Source organism: Daktulosphaira vitifoliae, unplaced genomic scaffold (assembly GCF_025091365.1).
Source record: "Daktulosphaira vitifoliae isolate Bord-2020 unplaced genomic scaffold, ASM2509136v1 Scaffold_3, whole genome shotgun sequence".
In the NCBI taxonomy this organism is placed as follows: Eukaryota; Metazoa; Arthropoda; class Insecta; order Hemiptera; family Phylloxeridae; genus Daktulosphaira; species Daktulosphaira vitifoliae.
The window spans coordinates 31428300-31449977 of NW_026099574.1; the positions used below are offsets into that span (position 1 = coordinate 31428300).

A 21678-nucleotide genomic window follows, 5' to 3' on the forward strand; every position below is an offset into this window, starting at 1 on the left:
GCTATCTAGTGTTCAAACTTTTTATTATCGTGTAACTTAGGTCTAGCGCTATCTATTGCCCATATAATAATGAAAGTTTTGTGAAAATCAGTAGTTTCAAAAATATTTGCAATATCTAGGGGTAGCTTTAAAACTTAAAAGTTTGAACTGTGTTGCGCTAGATAGCAGCACGCAGACAATTGTATAATTTATTATTAAACAGTTATTATATTTTTACGTACTTATAGTTTATACAGGTTTGTTTTGAAGGAGTAAATAAATAATTTGACTTTATTTAAATTGCGATATAAAAATAATTATTAAAATAAGTTATTGACAATTTAATATTTTTTTTTAAAAAAATACATTAGTAACATTTATATGATATTCAAGAAAAGTTTTTACGACGTACTTACACTAATTTACAAATTTTAGAATACTATTCATTGAAATATTGATATTAATTTTACTAACTCAAAATATTCTTTATTTTTAATTAATAAATGATGTCATTTATCCATATTTTCAGAGCTTATTAAAAATTGAATGACTAAATAAAGGGCGTCATTCTATCTAAATGATTGATAAACAATTGATTTACTATACAAACTACTGAATCATGATTAAACAAAATTTAAATGCCAAAAATATAATATCTCGATGATCTGTTAGATGAGTTTAAAACTAGTCATTCACTGTATATTTATATAGAATTCTTAATTATTAAGATATACACAAGGCTACATTTTAGATGATAACGATCAGTTTTACATCCTTTTATTCCCGAACTTAACATGTTACAGGAGGGGGGTGGTCTCCATGTTAGGGAGTCAAGATGGTTCTTGGGTAAACCAATGATGGACGGGACGGGGATTATCTGGCTTGCACCAGACACCAGATACCATCAATGAGAAAATCATAAGAAAGATCTCGTTAGCACCCTTTAATTTTATGGCTTAGTTCATGTTTGAAAAATCTTTGTTGAAAACGAAATTTTTTGTTTACTAAGTTTTACTAAGTTTTGTGGTATACTAAGTATACCACAAATGCAGTATACTTTATATCGTACTTTTTTCATAATACATTTTGTTAAAATCATAAACCACAGAGGTGCTGTGAATGACTTATTGTATTTTACTCACACGTGTATTATTTTAATTAATATTTCTGTCATTTTTGATTAAACAATAAGCAAAATTATATCATGAACTTCTTTGTATACTAACCAGGTAATTAGCCTGTATTGTATAGTAAATTTTAAAGTTTTTGTAATTTTTCGATATAGGCGAGGAAGTGCTCATTGTAGAAATAAATTTATTTCTGAGCGTTATGATAAAAATAAAGTGTCGTTAACTACTAGCCTACTCTTTACTTTTTCTAAAACTTTAAGAGCTAATATCTTAAAAGGTAATAATAGAGAACTAGTTATCAACCAGTCAACATTTTATTCTCCATTTAATAGTAAAAAATAATAACAGATTCGCATTTAAATCTCAAAAGTTATCCCTAAAATTTATTTTAAAAAATTAAGAATAAACATTTTTTATTACAATTGACTTGAAATTTTCTATGATTTATAAAACTTAATTTTACATTTTATGTGTTTATAATAATATATTTGTACACAAATCTCCATTTCTATGAAAACATCATAATTCAAAAATGGGAGAGGGTAATATAATTAATAAATCACACTGTATATTCAAATGAACAAATAATATTAGTTACCAAAGAACATAATGACATAATATTTTTTCAAATAGCAACTTACATAATTAACTAGTTTTTTTAATATACGAACTTTATTACGAGAATAACAGCTTGATAACAACTTTTGAACCAGTTTATTAAAAGTTATTGACTTTTTTACGTAGATGGGAGGGAGAATACGATCGTCAAATGACAAGTAATAATAACAACAACATCCATGACATTACTATAAAATGTTAATTACTTCAGATACTAGTCCAAAAGTTAATTTCGACGAATCATTTTCTTAATTATTTCATTGTCTGTTAAATAAACTAGTTAATTATGTATTTTATCTTTTGAAAAAATAAAGTTCACATCTTTCTAAAGTATAAAAAATGAACATTTTATAATCTAAAAAAAACTTTTATCTAAAAGATATCATGAAAATTTCTCAATATAATTTTTCTTTATCGATTGATTTAACGGTCCATGGTAAATGATTTACTCCTTATATAAGTAATTCGTTTCTGAGTTCATCTTTGTAGAGATAATTACTAGTCCGTAGTCGAATCTATAATGATGATATGACTTATTTTCCATTTGTTCTTATCATTTATAATTGTTGTTTTTGTTATTCATCTTATTATATTGGTTGTTGTTTTTATCATTTTGTAGTTGTTTCTTCATCAATTTTTAGTAGTTATTTAAGAAAAAAAATTGATCAAAAAGTTATTTATATCAACATTATTAAGGATTTTAAATATCTGATTCTTGATCTAACTTTTTCTTTAACTTCACTTTTACTTTATTTGTTATAATTTTAGCTATTTTGTTACATTATTACTATTCAATATGGTAAGCAATTATTTACTTTTTACAGTATTTTTTAGGGATAACTTGGAATAGTAGTCAGTATTAGCAGATTATGATATTGATTAACAATATTTTGTAAAAAAAATCATTAAACTTTATATTTGATATTGTTTTTATTTTAATAGATTGTAATTGAATATTTATTTCTTTATTAAATATTTTCTATACAACTTTAATAAACAGTGTGTATAGCATTTGCTATATTTTTATTTAGTAGTAAATATTAAAAGTGTTTTAATAAATTATGTTTTGAGAAAATTTTGTTTTAAATTATTCACAAGAAAATAGAAACTTATTTAGGTTTAAGGAAAAGAGGGAAAAGGCTAAGAAAATGATTACTAAATGAAAACTAGGAAGATGTCTGAATTTTATCTAAATAAAAGACTAATTATTTCATACTTCTTTAGACAATTATTCTCTTAATATATTTATTCCATCTTGATGACTTTTTGATTTTCTATTCCTGTTAATGATGGGTATGAAATAACTTGATCATACATTTTTACGCACATGTACATTTAACTTTTTTAATTCTATTTCAAAGCATTAGACATGGATATAAAAAGAAACTTAATATATTATAAGTTAAAAAAAATATATTCTAAAGATAATTCGAAAAAATTGTTCAAAATAATAATTATTTCAAGAAAATTTGAGCAGTAAATTATAAATTAACTATTTCTCTTAAATCATCTCATTAGGCATTTTTTCATTTAAGTTACCAAAGTTAGTAACCTATTAAGCATACTAATCTTAAATAAAAATTCTAACAAACAACATCATTACATTTGATCTATTTAAATTTCTTTCAGACATTTTTATGAGTTTTAAGAAATACTTATATTACATAATAAGTTTTTCATCATTTAATGAAATTCAAATTAATTTTAAAGAAAAAATTTAAAAGTCAATTTTTCTTTAATACCAATATGTTATTGTAGTTTTTCTTCAATATTCAAAAGTTTTTTCCTTTTAAATTGTTTGGCGAAGCTTATCCAAAGTGTTTTCTGTGCATTCTCTTGGAATTGGATTGATGCTTCATAGAAATCTTCGCCCTACATGCAATAATTCGAAATGGGCATGAAGCGTAGCCATCCGTGAAATTTATGGCATCGCGCAGAAATAAGTCTTATTGTAGAAAAACAGGTTAAATGTTTTGTAATCTCTATAAAATTGAATTTATCTAACCGTCGGTAGTGTTCTATGGAATGATATGGTAATAAAAAACAGGAAACAATAGCTTAATAAAAAATTGCATAAAGGCCAAGAATATCAATGAAATTAAACTTAGATACTGTCCAAAAATATTACTCTCAAGACACTTTAAACCTTATAACTTTTTATAACGTTTTATATTTGATTTATTGATTTTTTTTAACCATTGTGTGACGGAGAGGAAGTATATTTTTACATTTAATATACACTGTAGAATAAATAAAAAAAGTCTGTAATTTTTCAAGGTATATTTCACTATGTTTAATTTTATTGGCTTAAATAATTTTATGTAATTTATAAAATTAAGTACGGTTTCCAAAAAAAAATGGTATTAGTTTTGTAATAATATGTGTATTTTTATGTTTGTCCTTAAAAATGTTTGGCTCTTACCAACAATTATAGTGATCAATATATGAAAAAAACCCGTTTTTAATTTAGTTGACAAAAAATTGAAAAAAACTCATTTTTAGGAATTTAAAAAAATATCTCAAAATTATGCTACTATAAAAAGTAGAATAAAAAAAAAATCTGCATTTTAAATCTGATGTTACTTTTTTTAACTCTAATTAAATTAAAATTTAATAGATTATAATAGAAACTACGTGAAATTGGTAGTCACAACAAAAAAATAAAGTTATATTCATTTAAATCAATAATTTGACAAGCATTTAATATTCGAGTAAAATTCTAGACCTTAGAGATTATAAAATTAAAAATACACAAATTAAGAAATTCAACAGATTTGCATCGAAATTTATTTTGTAATAGTGATGCTAATCACTGTCGGATCATCTGTAATTTTACGTCTAAACTTAGCCGCGACCCCATTGTGCTGGTTTTTTTATTATACATAACTTGTAATACGTTAAAGATATGTCAATTCGTTTTTTAATAATATTTTTTATTTTTAACATCTTTAAAATCTATTGCTTTTGCTATAGAAAATGGGAAAACCTACATAAACAGCGCAACGATTTCGAATCATGATACCTACGCACTGAGCACGACACGTTTTTCAGTTGGTAACGCGTTCAGTCAACTAGGTTGGCTGCCTAAAGTTTAGTTATTTAATAAATATTATAATTATAATGATAATCATACATTTTTTTATTTAGATAAAATGTATAATCTCTTATTTCCTTTTTATGCAATATTAAAATAATTTTTAATTTCAATTATAGCAAAAAATATTTTTAACAATAGTACAGATTAAAAAAATAATAACAATAATGGATTAGTTAAAATTTGTTAAGAAAATAGCGGTATGATTAAAAAGTGCTAAGATAAAGTTGTTAAACAAAGCAAGAGCAAATATGGTCCTTAGAGTAGAGATCAGCTAAAGTTTATGGGTCAAAATCTATTGAATACCCTTTCCACTACATCAACGTGGACACCCAGTATGTTTTCGCATTCGTAATTAAAGACCGTTTTTGAGAGGTTCGAGGATCCGTTATTTCCTAGGCTCATGGTGGTTGTGGTCACCGAATTGCTGATTACACTGAAAACCCATACAGTTGTAATACTGTATAGCCTGAGACCTTTATCAAGTCCGGTGGACCAAGAAACCACAGCTTCCGAGGGTGTTCTTACAACCCATCTAATCGGCTCTCCTTATTTTGTTACTTATCATCACCTAGAAGGCTTCAGTTTAATTTAATATCTTAGAATAGAAGCTTTATAAGATATTCATTAATTTGATTTTTCCCGCCCTCTACGCACATAGTATCGTTTTTAACATGTTATATTTTCTTCTGTACTTTAATAACAACACTTGTACAATTAATGTGTACAAGCAGCGGAAGCAGTTTTAATCTCATGAGAGCTTCCGTTCGTGAACCTTAATTAAGAAATTAGAGTGCACATAAGTTGTTTGAATGCATACACAGGGAATGCACATAAAATATATGATTATAATATTAAAAAATATTATTTAGCCTATCATAATGCATGATAATTGACTAAAATATGTATATTTAATATAAAACTTGTCATTGAAAAACGTTTATTAAATTAAGTGAAAATTTGTATCATCTTTATTAATGTATACTGTTGATACACTTTAAGCACTTATTCACATTAGAAACTGTTAGTGTATCAGTAAATCTTCACATTCTTAAAATATTGTCTTACTATTGTAAAAAATTTAATAAATTAACAATTGATCAGATGAAAAAATGTTAATATTAGTTTTATAATACTCTAATAACAGTCTTAAATTACATTAATTAAAGAAACTTATATTAAAGATAAAGTTTTGAGGTTAGGCTTAATTTTTAAAAAGTTTGGCTAAGTTGGTCATTTTTTTCAACTTATGAAGTTGATTTAAAAAAAAATCAAGTTATACTAAAGATTTACCTAAATTAAAGAGGCATAACTAATATCTCTCTTTAAATACGTGATAAATAATATCGCAATACTAGATTCTGCTCAACTTAAAACTCATTAATGAATAATTTAACAGTGTAGATTTATCCCTTGAGATTAAAATGCCTAGGTTTCCTTTATTTTTAAAAATATATTGAAGAAATATTTTTATACATATAAAAATATAAATAATGTAATTTAATATTTAGCGAAATAAAATTATTTATTTACAGTATATTTTCCTATTTCTATTTAAAAATTTACTGCTCTAGGAAACTACTATAAAACACAACATTTCATATAAATTAACAGAATATTTACAGTTATGTATAAACGTTATAAAATAAGTATTCTTCAACTTTTAATATTTTACTTAAAAATTTTTTTTCCTCTTCAAGTAATCATCAAATTAGAGTATTATAGGTTGATGAATTCCGTTGTTTGTAATTATGCACATCAACATCAATATAATTTGTCTGACAAATACAAAAACACATTACCTACTGCAAAATTATGCTCCCTTAGGTATCTATAAAACTAAAATTTAATCATATTATGTTCGAGTTGTACAATTAAGACATTGGATACACTGTACATTTTAGTAGTTAATTGCATCAATTACATTTTACATATAGTTAAACAAAAGAGCTGACATTTATTTAACGTATTTACCTTTTAAACTTGGTGAAACCACTAGCTATTACTTAAGTTGAGATGGTTCTATAGGAATTAGTGTAATGTAAACACAAATCGCGAAAGTATTTATTGCTTATGTTGATTAATAGCTGATTCCCCGTCCAGAGACGCATGGTGCTAGATAGAAGAGTTATTAGAAATCATTTAACACCGCCGTCCAAATTTTGGCCGCGTTTTCCTTAGGCTTCCAGGATAGGAAGAAAGTAGAAGGAAATGACATTCCACATCCCTGAGGGACAAATCAGGGGGAGACGTAGCGCACTTAAGACGACCTGCTACCAACATAAATCTCCCGCCGAGTCGACTAAGAAGTGTCGCCCTTCACCGCCTTATGTGTATAATAATAACCGGTAATAATACATAGCGGCCAAGTCGTTATGTTGGCATTACAAGGGTTAGGTGACCCGATCGTAAATAACGGCACATCTGTGAATTTACCAACCCCTTCCACCCCCTTGGTCACCGTCCGTTTTAAAGAGCAAGACCAACTATTCATCCCTTACAAGCTAACACAATACGCATACGAGCATCGCTACCGACTAATTATAACCAATTAGTCTTTAAGATGGCTCGTTCCTTAAGGACACCTAACTATAATGTGGTGAAGGAGAGGTAGTTGCCATTTATTATCTGAACCACGTATTTTGTGTACTAAGGATGTTAAATAGACGTGGTCTACGTATACCAATTTGATATTTATAACGTTCTCTAAACAATAGTCTAAAACTAAATTTTATATTGCTATTGAGAATACTCAAACATACAAATAACACTTGTTACCATTAGTGTTTGTCAAAATTTAAATGTGTACATTTTGATTATATTTTGCAAATAAAAATACATATTTAAAATTGAAATATTTATTAAAAAACGTTTCTCCTAAATATTAATAATTACTAACCATAGAAATGTAATATAAGATATAATATAAAAAAAATATATTTTTTTCGTTCTTCAATGATTTTTTTTTTTTAAGGAAATAATTTTAATAAAACGTTTCTAAACTTTTATAAAAAAAAAAAAAATATTCGATTCATTTGTCTTGGTATAAGATTCAATGAAATATAATTAATTATTGTAAATATATAATGAATGTAAAACATTTTTCATTTATAATTTTTATTCACTAATAAACCAATTTATATTAGCTTAATACATTTTTAAATAAATCCTCATAAATTATATTTCTAATTTGAAAACATAATAATAGTGTACATTTTATCAAAACTATATTATGATTATTATATTAGCATGTATACAATGTATATCAAAATCTAAAAAGCCAATACATTTTTAAAGATTTTTATTGTCTGGTGTAACATCAGGAAACCAAAATCTTTTTTTAAGTATTTGATATTTTAATTGAGTATTTTTATTGGCCATTAGAGTTCAAGGGGTATTATTAATGTTTTATGGTTTTATTATTGTGATGTTATTCTAAAATAAAACCATGTCCACTTTATTTTTCCAGTTTTTTATATATAATGACAAAAAAAGGTTCATTCAGCATTAAAGTTTACAAATGATAAACAATATTATTTACGTTTTTTTTTTTGTTGCGTTAAACTTATTTATTTGTCAAATCTATACAGATCCGAAAAAATTTATTGAGAAAAAATATACTATAGTAGGCGTTCACATGTTTGGTATAAAAATATAATTTAGTGATATTTTTGACAAGACCGGACGCCTTATAAAGGACCAAAAAATCAAACTATTTGCCAAAGACTTTTTTCTCTTGTATATATTTTCCCCTATTGCTGTTTTATTTTATTACATGGGGTTGCCACGAAATTTATATGGATGAAGATGTCGATAAAGCACTTAAGGAAATCACTCCAGAACTGCTTCTTCCTTCCCTTATACGGAAACCATATAGAAAAGCTGAAATATTTAGGTGTATGTGTCTAGTAGACACGTTAAACAAAATAATATAAATCTATGGATTAAATACAAACGAATTTCCACATTTTTTTGTTTAGAAAATTATAATTTTATAAATATTTAATGACCTAAATAAAATATAATACATTGTATTTAAATTAATTATAGCATTTTTTCTAAACATATCGATATCTTAAGACCAAAAAATGTTATCTTCATCGAAGATATTTTATATGTATAACCCATTTTTATTAGAAATATATGCAGCAATTTTTTTGCACTAAGCCATTTATATTATGTTTAGTATAACTAATATTATTAAATATCTTTAATTTAATTAAAGATAATAAATACTAATAAATTTTATTAAAATTAATTTCAAAAACTCCCCATAACATTTCTACCTCAAAAAGACAATGTAAATGTATAAAGAAATTGCGGAAAGTTCAAAATTATTTATATTAATCAGTTGAATTTTTTCATTTGCGGATCCATTTTAAATATTAAATATGCTTCTTTAAGAGAAAACCGAGTTAACCTTATTCTACCTTATCTCGTTAACAGTTATGCTAAAATGCTTTTAAGGTGCTGCAAAATAGTTTCAGTAACATAGAACTCTGATCGAAGACCATTGGCGGCTGCTGCGTGCCCTGCGGTTGTTTAATGGTCTCTACTGTTTTAAAGGCAAAGGGTTAAATACAATGCCTACGTCTCTACCATCCGCTCTGACGTACCATCGATGGACATGGAACGGCTTTATGTTCTTTAGCAATATGTGTAAGTATAGCACACTATGCACGCACACACGTTTGTGTATATGTATGGGGCCTTCACCCCACCTTATGTTTCTCTCCTTTAGAGGTCCAAGAAAGTCGGGACACAGTCTTGCGGCTGCCTCCTTATACTCACGCTACCACTGCCAAAACAATACGACCATATAACCCTCTCTCGGACCCTCGACCTTTTCTTAGTAATTAGTTTGAACCCTTTAAACTTTGCCTAACAAACCCTTCTCCTCTCTTTCGCCTCCTCCCGTTTTGCGTTAGTGCATGCACACATGCTATAGCCTGATTACCGATTGGCCGTTACGGCTATTGCCGTTGGGCGATAAATAACACGAACGGGATCTTCGTTCAATTAGTCTACTACAGCATTCAATTATGAAATACATAACATAAGAATTCCATTTAGTTACTCAACAATGCAATTCAGCTGTCTCAGACGTTTATTCAAGAACATTCCAGTTGTTACTGTGTAAATTCATTTATGTAATATATTTAATAAGATTTTATTATATGTGTAATTGTTCAATTCAAAGTATATTGTCTAATTTTTTGATTCAAAACAGCAATTATTTTCCTTGCATTTTTTAAATAAAACTTTCTTGAGATAGTAGGTAACTCTAGAACAACAAAAGTTAAAAAAAAATGTATTTTTGCAATTTCAACTTTTTTTTGCGCCTTTGGATTCTTAATTGCACATCATTTCAAGGATGAAAATATTCCATCAATGTCAGTCATCGAGATAGATAAACAATACTGAATAAACGTATAAACTGAGCCTGAAAACAAGCGTGTTTTTGACGTTAGCTTCACTACTGCAGAGTAATAAAATAACTTTACAAATTATAGAATACATTGTGATATAATATGGTTTGCACTTGATTTGCTGTTTATGCTCTCAGATTAATTTTTAATAATTCATAGTGTTTTCAATATACAGTATATGTCTTTAAGGTTAAGCATTTAGGTTCATTTATATGTTCTTAGGTTAACCGATATTTTTTTTACCCTGCAGTAGTGGGTTAAAGTTTGACGCATAGCTCGTTTCCTTGACACAGTCGCACTTGAGAAGTACACATTCCAATATCATGTACATATCATGATTAAAAAAGAGCTTATTTAATCATACTAATATTATATCTAACTCACCTATTTAACATCCGTTTATTGAGTCTTTGTTATTGCAACCTTATTGAATATTTAAAATTATTTATAATGAAAAAACAATTTTAAGTTGGATACTTGAAATAAAGAGAAAATTATGTTTTTAGTATAATTTTTAACATATAATTGAGATTACCTTGTGATAGTTTGTAATGGTTAACAAATATGATTACACCCGTAACTTTTTGTCTGAATATAGGTAACATGTGCTTACATCCCAAATCAAATTTCAAGAACAAATGTTTATACGCTTTTTGACCTAAATCCCCGTCATCGCCACACTTATCCAAAATGGTAATGAGACGAAATAATTTCTTCCCCTAAACGTATACATCAACATTAACCAGCTTGATGTGCTGTCATTTTTGGATTGTTTACTGGTTTTGGCATATCTACAAGGTTAATCTACCGAAATATTTATAATTAACCCTTTATCAACTTTCTAAATGTCTATATAAATTATCCTTTTTTTCTTATTTAACATAAAATAAGACTTAAAAATTTGTTTAAAATATGTAAATTAACTTAATAGTTAAAAAAAAAAACCATTAACAAAATTCTTGGAATGTTTAACTTTAAAGTTATCTAATAAATTATGCTATGGATTACTAATGATATTTGTTTTAATAATTTAAACAAATTTAATGATATATATATATAATTTATCAATATTTAGTAGCCTTTACAATATATAAACATATAAACAAGTTATTTAAAATTATTATTATTATTTTATTAAATATATTTAAAAAGTAAGTTTTACATGTATCATGAATTTATATGTACGAATTTCAATGATTGTTCATTAGTAGGTTTGTTTGAAAAAAATATTAAAATTATAATTAAATACAATTTCGTATATTATGTATACAAATTAGATGGTTCTGTTATCGTTAACGACTAAATTAATCAATAAATAAAACTAATATTTAACTTTTTCTTTTTTAATTCATGTTTTTCTTAATTTATTATACATGAAATATTTGTTATGTACATTCATTATGTCTTATAAGAATACTATTTTAACTTACTATTATGGAACATACATAATTAACCGGCTTATTTTTTCAATAATTATTTAATTAAGAAAATTAATGGTCGATAACAACTTGTAGACCAGTATTTCAGAAGTTATTAATACTTTTATAACTAAACTGGAAGGAAAATGTTTAGTAATAAAATTATTAACAACTTCTAAAAAATTGTTGTCTACTTGTCATTTTCTTAATTAAATCATTATCTAATAAATAAGCATACATAATAAGTTTTTATGTTAAAAATAAATTTATTAAAAATATTACAGTTGCTATTCTTATAAAACATAAGGAATGAATATAACAAATACTTTATGATTACTACATCAAGAAAATCATGTAAATAAAAGAAACCAAAAAAAAATCATTTTCAATATTATTTTATTTTTTGATTAATCAAGTGGATTACGATAACAGAATCACTTTATACTTTTAAATTACCACAAAATTTTAATTTCGATTGACTGCTATCTTTTTGATTTCGGATAGCAGTTCAGCTGTCATTTATTCATAATTTCAACTAAACTTGAAGAGTTGACAGAAATTATGTTTTATTTCCTTAATAATTATTAATAAAAGAGAAGATTTGTTTATCCCTAAACGTTATAAAAAAAATGTCTTAAACTTTTTTGATTACCGACGACCACTAAAAAGATTGATAAATCCTATTAATATCTATTATTAACTGCAGTTGGAGAAAAATATGAAGAACACAAATGAAGGTCTTTTGAAATCAATATGTCGTCTCGTCTTGTTCAGATAGCGGCACAATTCAAAACTTGCTGACATTTTTAAATCCTGGTTTATAAAAAATCTTAACGAATAAATGAAATTCTACCACTGATTGATGTACTTTTTTAAATATTTATTTAACAACGCATATTTTTCAGTTAAACAACATAAATTTTTAGTAAGACGTACCGATTTTTTAAAATATTTTTTGTTAAAATAAAAAATTTATTTAAAATAAAAAAACAAGCATTTTTTTTATAAATTTATGAAAGTTTAATAATTAGAAATATTTTATTGTTAAAATTGAATATCTGACTTTTTAAATTAAAAATAGACAAAGCTAAAATAAAAATAATTTAAATAATATTCAAGATATTATAAATAGACAAAATTTGTAAAAAAAACATTAAATATTTAATAAAATATGAACGACTATTCAGCTAGAGTTTTAAAAGACCCTAATTTTGTTATACTAACTTTTAATTGTCAGGTTTTTTAATTTTACTGACCGAATTCTCATAAACTGAGCAGAAATATTGTTTTCTACTACAAAACGAACTATATTCGATTAACGGTAGATTTACAGCGTGTAAAACATTTTGTCGGATGCAGACAAGATAATCGTGTTGCTAGTAACGGACAACCGACGAAATAGTGTAAAGGAGGTCTTGAGCTGAGATCGCTTGTGGACTGGAATACGTGATGAGCAAGTGGTTCGTTGGCAGTAGCTGTTCGTTCGTTTGTTATTCTGGACTCGTTATACCACAAAGGGCTCGAACCCTCCGAACTTTGACCGGGTGTGCGATTCTGATGTGGTGAGATGACGGCAGCGATGGATACACGCCAAAAAGCGGACAAAAGTATTAAAAAAGAACTACATGGCGGTGACGAGAACGTAGTTTTCATAATAATAATATAATATACGAGGGCGAAAAAATAATAATCTATATAAAGCTAAGTTGAGGATAGTGGTTAAAGTAAACGATTCACAATAAGTCGGGGTGACAATATGGTACTAAATATATCGATTTTGAAGTTTTAATAAAATTATTTCACTTCAGTTGAAAAATAGTTTATCTATATGTATAGAAATTCAGCTTATATCTTTTAAAATAATGGTCCAAAATGTATTATCAACTAGTCATTTTCACAGTATTAAACATGTTTTCATTAAAAAAAACGTAACTTGATACAATTTCAAGAGGAAAAAAAAATATATATATATATATACATTTATCGTGTTAATTAAAGTGAGTAGGATATTAATAATTTCTTAAAATTAAAATAAATTCTTTATCTTATACTCTTGAAGATAATTTGTGGGACATAGTTAGTGGATCACTCTGTGTATATATATATATATAGATATAATACATACAGAATATAGTTTAAATGAATTTTTTCATAATGAAAATGTATAATTTAAATTAAAAAACCAACCATGAATTGAATGATAGTAACTCAAAGTTAATAAAAAAATAATGTATAGATCATGTAATTTTGATGTATGATAAATCCAATTACTCGTAGATATTTGCGTAAAATTGTATATTAATTCTTCGTATTTTATATGTAAAAAATTATTTCTTCTGAAAACCAAACATAAAAAACTTTATAAAATTCTAAAAATAAAAACAAGTTTAACTGTATAACTAATAAAAATGTATAATTTACATAGAAACATAAGTATAATACAGCTAACTGAATTTCAATTAAAATTGAAAAAATAATTGTGTGATTGCTTTCGAGGTAATATTATGTGCTACTTAGAGGGTACTCTATCAAACATTCTATAAGTTTCCAAACAAAAATAATTAATTAACATAAAAAAAAAATACAAAAAGAATAAAACTTTTGTTTAAAAAATGGTATGTTTATTAATGAACCCGATTAATGTTTTCTTTTTAGAATCATTAAGTTTGTTCGTATTCACCCTATTTTTAAGTTATACGAATAATAATAAGAAATCGGAAAAAATGAACGGAAACCATTTAATTAGTGTGCCATTTGTGGCTATTGTATTACTGATGTTTTTTTTTCTCTACTAACAAAAAAAAATTATTTGCTTTCAAATTAACGATGAAAAGTTTTACAGCTTGGACTGATATTGATAGCTATTGATTGAAACTAAAAAAATTATTTGAGAAGTTAAAGGGTTTGCAAAATAATTCATAACAATATATTTTTTTATTTTAAATTGCAAATAAAAATCATTAATGAAATTGATTGATTTGTTCAGGAATAATAAAAGAAAGAAATTGCTGATGCTTTAATTTGATTAGCTAAAATGTATATTTTATTTAAATAGTTATGTTTTAGAAATTATAATCATTGAAAACGTGTTCAATCAGTAAAAAAATTTTATTGATTGAGCTACTGATAAATATAATGTAGGAATAATATTTATAAGATTTTTTCAAAATTTATTTAAACTTCAATTATTTAATATTAGTTGTTTATATTATTTAATGATTATCTTTATTTTCCATATTTATATTCATAGTAATGTATACTAATTCAATTAGAAGTTGTTTTGAGTTCGAGTTGCTATAGACATTACAGAATCGGCATACTTAAGATATTGTTTACTATACTAAGGCTGCTTCTTATTAAATNCACAAAATCGGCATACTTAAGATATTCTTTACAACATTATTGTTTACTATACTAAGGCTGCTTCTTATTAAATATTATCTATAACATAATTTATACTCAAATTTACTAGATATATGATTGTACTATACAATCTGAATCAAAATTGCACTAAAAATTATGAACTTAAATNTACAGAATCGGCATACTTAAGATATTGTTTACTATACTAAGGCTGCTTCTTATTAAATATTATCTATAATATAATTTATACTCAAATTTACTAGATATATGATTGTACTATACAATCTGAATCAAAATTGCACTAAAAATTATGAACTTAAATTTAAATGAATTATAAAAATAAGATTACTGTTACCGAATAGAATAATACCTAAAAATAACCACATTCTGAAAAGTTTTTCGTTCACTATGATCGATAAAGCAGTACACTTTTTGACACCTAAACGAAACAAAAGTTCGTAAATTTAAATAAAAGACAACTGAAAAGCTAAAAATAAATGGTAAAACAAATTTCTTGTTCAGCAGTTGAAATGTTTACGAGTGGTCCGAGATAGCACAAACGTGTATATATAAAATATATAATATTTATGTAAACAAAACGGCGATCCGAATGCGTTGTTTGATTTATTGACATGGGTCGCGAGCTCCAATGTGTATGAACGCGTGTGGGTCTTTACGGTTAAAAACGAAATAAGGGTAAGATGGAAAAAAATATATATTGAAATCGGATGGAGAAACTTTTTGTGAGACGGACCGAGAAGAAAAACCGACCATGTATAAATCCAAGTCATTTTCAATCAGAAAAATGGCCACAATGCCGCAGGCGAATAAAATAAAACATACGAGAAATTATTTGCATGTACTCGTCCCCGGAGACTTTTGGTCAACCACAAGACCACCAGGATAACGTATATCTCTTTGCCAAAAAACTGACCGTCGCCTTTGTAATAATTCTGACAGCTATTTGACATGAAAACATAACGTGACGTGGCATGGGACCCTTTTTTCAAAGCGTCCAACTTTTTCCCATCTATAAATAATTTTCATGCGTGTCCGTTAACTTGCTGTTTTTTGTCTCTGACGGTTCCACGTGTGAGAAGTTTTATTTGTGTGTAATGGCTCAATTCTTTTGTGTTGTTATGTCTTTTTACACGAACAAAAAATATACCTGACAGTTGTATGGTTCTCGACGTTTTCAACAATCATTAAATTATTGATAATTTTTATTCAAAGATTAACATTATGACTTTTTAAAATCAAATCAAATTTTAAGGAAGACAATTATAAAAGTAAATAAATGTTTGTAATATCTGTAAATATATATATAATATAAATATATTTTTTTAAATATACCTGTTCTCTTATTAAAATTTCGTTTTTTATTTTATTCATAGGGTGTCCTAGATGTTAAGGATAACAACTAGTACATTTATTTCATGATTAAAACATTTATCTTTTTACCTTATACATTGTTTCCGGCCAATGATTTTCACGCACGATGTTTGTTCTCCAAACATACACAAGACATAAACCAAACTGTTATTCCCTATGTAGAGTAACACAAGCGTAGGTTGTTGGAGGGTTCAAAGGCACGGATGGAAGAACATTACGATAGGCGTGGGACTACTACACGTTTACATTTGCTACGCTGAATCTCTGCAAAATGAAAACATTTCAGAGGCATTGACGTTCGCGAAAGTTGGATTGTTTTTTTTTATGTAACGCGAAGATTGGTTTAAAAAGAATTATTTTGCTCAATATATACTCTGATAGCTCTTATCGCATATCGAGCACAAAATGTGTATAGTACAAACTAGTGGTATATTCGATATTTTATATACGATGATCGGGTAAGGGTTACACCAAAAGCGTGTGGATCAAAACTTTATACGTGATTTATGCGCTGCTCGTAGCCCAGGCTTTGTTGACCTATTGTCTATCGCTTGGACTACTACCATTTATCAAAAGCTCCTTATTGTGTCGACCGCTACCATCGAACTTTCCCAAAAACCATCATCTAAAACCACCGTCTCCTTAGACGCCTTGATGGTTGTCGTTACTTAACCCTATTCAGTTTGCCGGCCTAAATAACATTACAAATCGTTAACAGTGCATAACTAGTAATTAATGCTCGATTATTATCGGTCACGATATAATCAATAATTTGAATAATCAAAAATATAAGTTAAATTATAAGTAGGACAAATAACTTTTCTTTAAAAGTAATCATTAAATATATGTATATTATAATTATTATTATAAAGATTTTTATAATAGCAATACTAACGATTAAAACCTATAAAAAATATAATATTTTTGATAATCTTACAAAAAGGTAAATAAATCATAGACAGTAAAAACAAAAAATATATAGCTATTTCTAATAAAATAAAATTTCTAATTGATTTGTTTCTCATGAAAACTTGACATATAATTTCTTATCATAAAATTCTAGTCAAATGCAAGAAACTTATTTAGACTTTATCAATTTACTCTAAACGAAACATTTTAAATTATTATAATATACATAAAACAACATCTTTCATAAAGTAATCATTACTAATAAATATATATCCATAATTTAAATAAATCAATAATATTTGAACGGAGTTAATTGACAGAGTAAGATCATTTATATGTGTCTATTTCAAGAGTTCAGTTGGAGGTCCATGTATAACCACCGTACTACTATAGGTAGACACGAGGTGACCCCATCTCAGCTGTTATTGGTAACAGTCAGTCCTCGTGACATTATTGATATTAAAAAAATGTAATGATTGACCACGATAAATTTTATATTAATAAATAAAGACCGCTTTATTTTTCTATTATTTTTTATCATTCTTACAAACCCTTGTACTTGAGAAATATTATTATATTAAACAATAAATAGTAACACGTCCATTTAATTTTTATTTCTGATTTTTGAATTACTATAATATTATCATTATAATCTTGATCATATTTATATAATTAATTATACCGAAAATCTTTAGATGAATCCATAAAAAATATGTCAATATTTCTTACTAAAACTATTCTTTGAAAAAAAAAACATTTGTCATTGTATTTAAGTATATTAATCATTTAAATATATTTAATTGTATTTTAGTACTAATTGGTACATTTTAAGACTTAAAATGTACCAACTTAAAATTTAAGTGGATTTAAATGTATATTTTTAAGTGAAAACTCTTTAAACATACTCTTTAAAATTTAAAATTTAAAGTTTAAATGAAAATGATTATATTGTTTAACAGCAGATGGTGCCACATAGACTTAAGTATTTGTTATTTTTTTAAAGAAACTGTCTTTCATTTAAAACTTAATATAACTTTTTATATACATTTAATATTGTAATGTTTATGAAAATTCTGAAAATTACTAACCTATCCCCAACGGTTTTCCAACAATACACGATAACAAACTTTCTCGGTCGTCTGGTAAGTTAAGAGTTATTAACTCTAACTTTGGCCGTAAAAAGAGGGAAAAGAATAACGTGACGGAAGGGAAAACTAAAAGTTGTTCAAAATCAACTTTGTCCGAAAACTATACATCCAAGGTCAATGTCACTAGGCCAAACATCTGAATTAAGTTTAAAGTACTAAGGTAACCCACTTGTGTTTAAATAGTCAAAAAATCCTTTACATCGAACAAAAATAGTGTTCCATGACGATTATCAAAAGGATAACACAATAGTTTATAAAAAAACAATGTTTTTATTGTATCAAAATTCTATTGAAAATGTTCTAATAAAAATCATATTTTTACCAAATTCTAATTAAATTTATTTAATAGCAAAAATTGTTTTACTATCATGATTCTATAATATTACTCTTGAACAATTTGAAAACAAAAAATAATTTTAAATTATGGACATAAGTAAATAGAATATTACACTTGAATCTGTATGGTGGTATTTAATCATTAGATCTTATGATTATATTTTTCGATATGCAATATAAATAATGCACATGTTAGTTCCAATTAAGAGTCAACTTTTTTCTGGAAAATATAGACATTAATGAATTAACTAAATAAGAGGTAATTTTCTTTAAATAAAAAACTATTTTTTTTACAATTTTTATGATTTAAAGTCGCTGTAGATTTTTGAAAATGTCCTATGCATTATTTTGGAATTATTAGATTTACTATTTCGTGTTTTTTCCTGTCAATATGAGTAGAGTACTCAAATTGAGGAGTACGAGCTTCTACTTAACCGAATTTACTCAACGATACGTCAAAAAATCAAGAATTGTATCTCACTGATGTCATCGATGCTGTAATTTGGAAAAATCTTACTCAGTGCCCGTGTTAAAGAAAAATTTCCAAAAATTAAATAAAATTTTAGAACAGTGAATATTAATATTTTTAGTTTTCATTTTACATCGAAATATCTCTTTGAAAACTAAAAGGATCATTCCGAAATTTTTTATGTCAATATTTTAGACATTTATCTTGCTGGCAACATACTTTTTTAGAAAGCCATACATTAATCAATGTATCGAGTGGGGAGTATCAAACATTATATAAAAATATTTTTCGGTCAATTTTCTTATTCTAATTAATATTTTAAGAGAAGTTGAGTAGCTCACTTAATAATAATCTATATAGAAAGCCAATATTTAATAACATTCACAAGATAGTTGGTTATTAAAAGTACATATTGATTTATTTGATTTTGATGTACGTATATATAGAAAGCATTATATCGTAATACTTATTAATACAAAAAAAATATTTACGCGTCAATACGTTTATACTACATATTTTATAAATGTACATAGAAGTTAATTTTCGATAAAGTTTTGACTTAATTAAAAACATACATCCGGTCGTAGACTTGATGATGGAAAATAGGAGAAGAAAAGAGGGGAAAAAGAACAGCGGAATGGTTGTGGAGTGAATCTACCCATCTTATCCTAAATTCACAACCAAAGAGAGGAAGGGAAAAGAATCTAATGGAGAAACGGTAACGAGCTTCGAAAAAGTTTTGGAAAAGTTTTCGTACGTAGGATGGATGGTGCAAAGGGGGGCGTAAGGCAACGCGCTAGCCCGGGGGCCGACCTAGTGGAACCGGGCCGTTAGGGCGGAGCTAACATCGAAACGAGACCGGCGCGCACTTTTATGGGTGTGGACTGGAAGCAGCTTTTTGAGCTTTCGTTCTTCCCTCCCTCACATTTTATATTTTTTTCCTCTCCTACTGCAGGCTACCCGGGTACTTTGGATAGAGTTTGACCTGATTTTAGAGCGCAGCGGCCACCCATCGGTCGATCTGTTTTACCACCCGCCCACATTAAACTTAGAACTAGTGTTTCGCCGTTAAATTTGTCAAAAAAAGAAACAAATAAAACCTTTACTAACTATTGTTTAGCTAAAATAGTATCATAAGAAAAATTACATATTTCTTGGAAAATGAATCAACCAATGATTTATTGAATGAAATGAGAATAACATTATCGAATGAACTGTAGTACTCCTATAGCCTATTGGTACTTTTAAAAGAAATGACCGGATTTAGACAGGCGACTCAATTTTGCGACAATGTTTAGTAATGACGGTTAGTTTATCAGACAATACTGATATGATTACTATTAATACCTTAATAAAAAAATGTTAAATATGTATGTCAATAGCACAAGTTATAAAATAGTCATAGATTACAAAAATTAAAGTGTTTGAACTTATTAACCAACATAATTTTAGTCGTCAGTCTTAAACATGAATGATTAAACTAATACTTCAGTTAGATATTTATATTGTTGAAAAGATATCGCTTCAATATTAAATAACAGTTAAAATTTTTAAAAGATAATGTGGCAACAAGTAGTTATAATAAACTAACAAAATTAATACAATAGTGCATTACAAGAAGTACAAATAGGAACTTAGAATAAGAAATGAGAGAAATACAGACTTCGAATAAAAAATTTGAGAAAGGAACGTCAGTCAGATACTACAAAACCTGGAAGAAAATTAGCGCAATTATACTATTATTAAATATTTTACAATAGCAACTACATTTCAATACAATTAACAATATACTCTAAATACATTTTACAAATATATTACATTAAAGATTAATTTTTAATGAAAACATTTTGTTCTCAAAAAAAAATTAACCCGTGTTTAATCTTTAAATACCAATACTTCTGAAAAATTCGGATGATTCTATTGAATTGACATAAATATCAATTTAATAAAACACGTCATTAATTTAATTTATCGATGATAACATAATAACAATTTGAGTTGGAAAAATAATCAAGCAACGGCGTTAGAAGTAGGCAATATTGGTGCATGCTTGTATTAATGGCGAAAAATATGATTACCTGATCTATATGAAAAACTTATAAGAATAAAATATTTAAGCATGTTGTAAAATATATAATAGAGTATCAAGTGTACTATTTATAAAATGAATTGTTATCATAAAACAAGAAACACATTGGTCACATAGTAATGTTCATAGCGTTGTACAAAAAAAGATCGTCAAATCTTTAAAAACTTGCTTTTTCTTTTACTAAGACTTAATAAAACCTCATAATATAAATATATAACTTAAACTTTATTATCAAGAAGTCATTGCTCCTAACTAAAAACAAACTTGATGCGTTATTGCATTGCTTCGGCCTTGAACTTGAAGT

General features: G+C 26.5%; 1 protein-coding gene across 4 annotated transcripts in view; it reads left to right on the plus strand.

Annotated features, from left to right (window-relative positions):
• Window positions 1-21678, plus strand: part of LOC126902824 (serine-rich adhesin for platelets) — a 137685-nt gene that overhangs the window by 20475 nt on the left and 95532 nt on the right. The gene's annotated exons all lie outside the window — the stretch shown is intronic.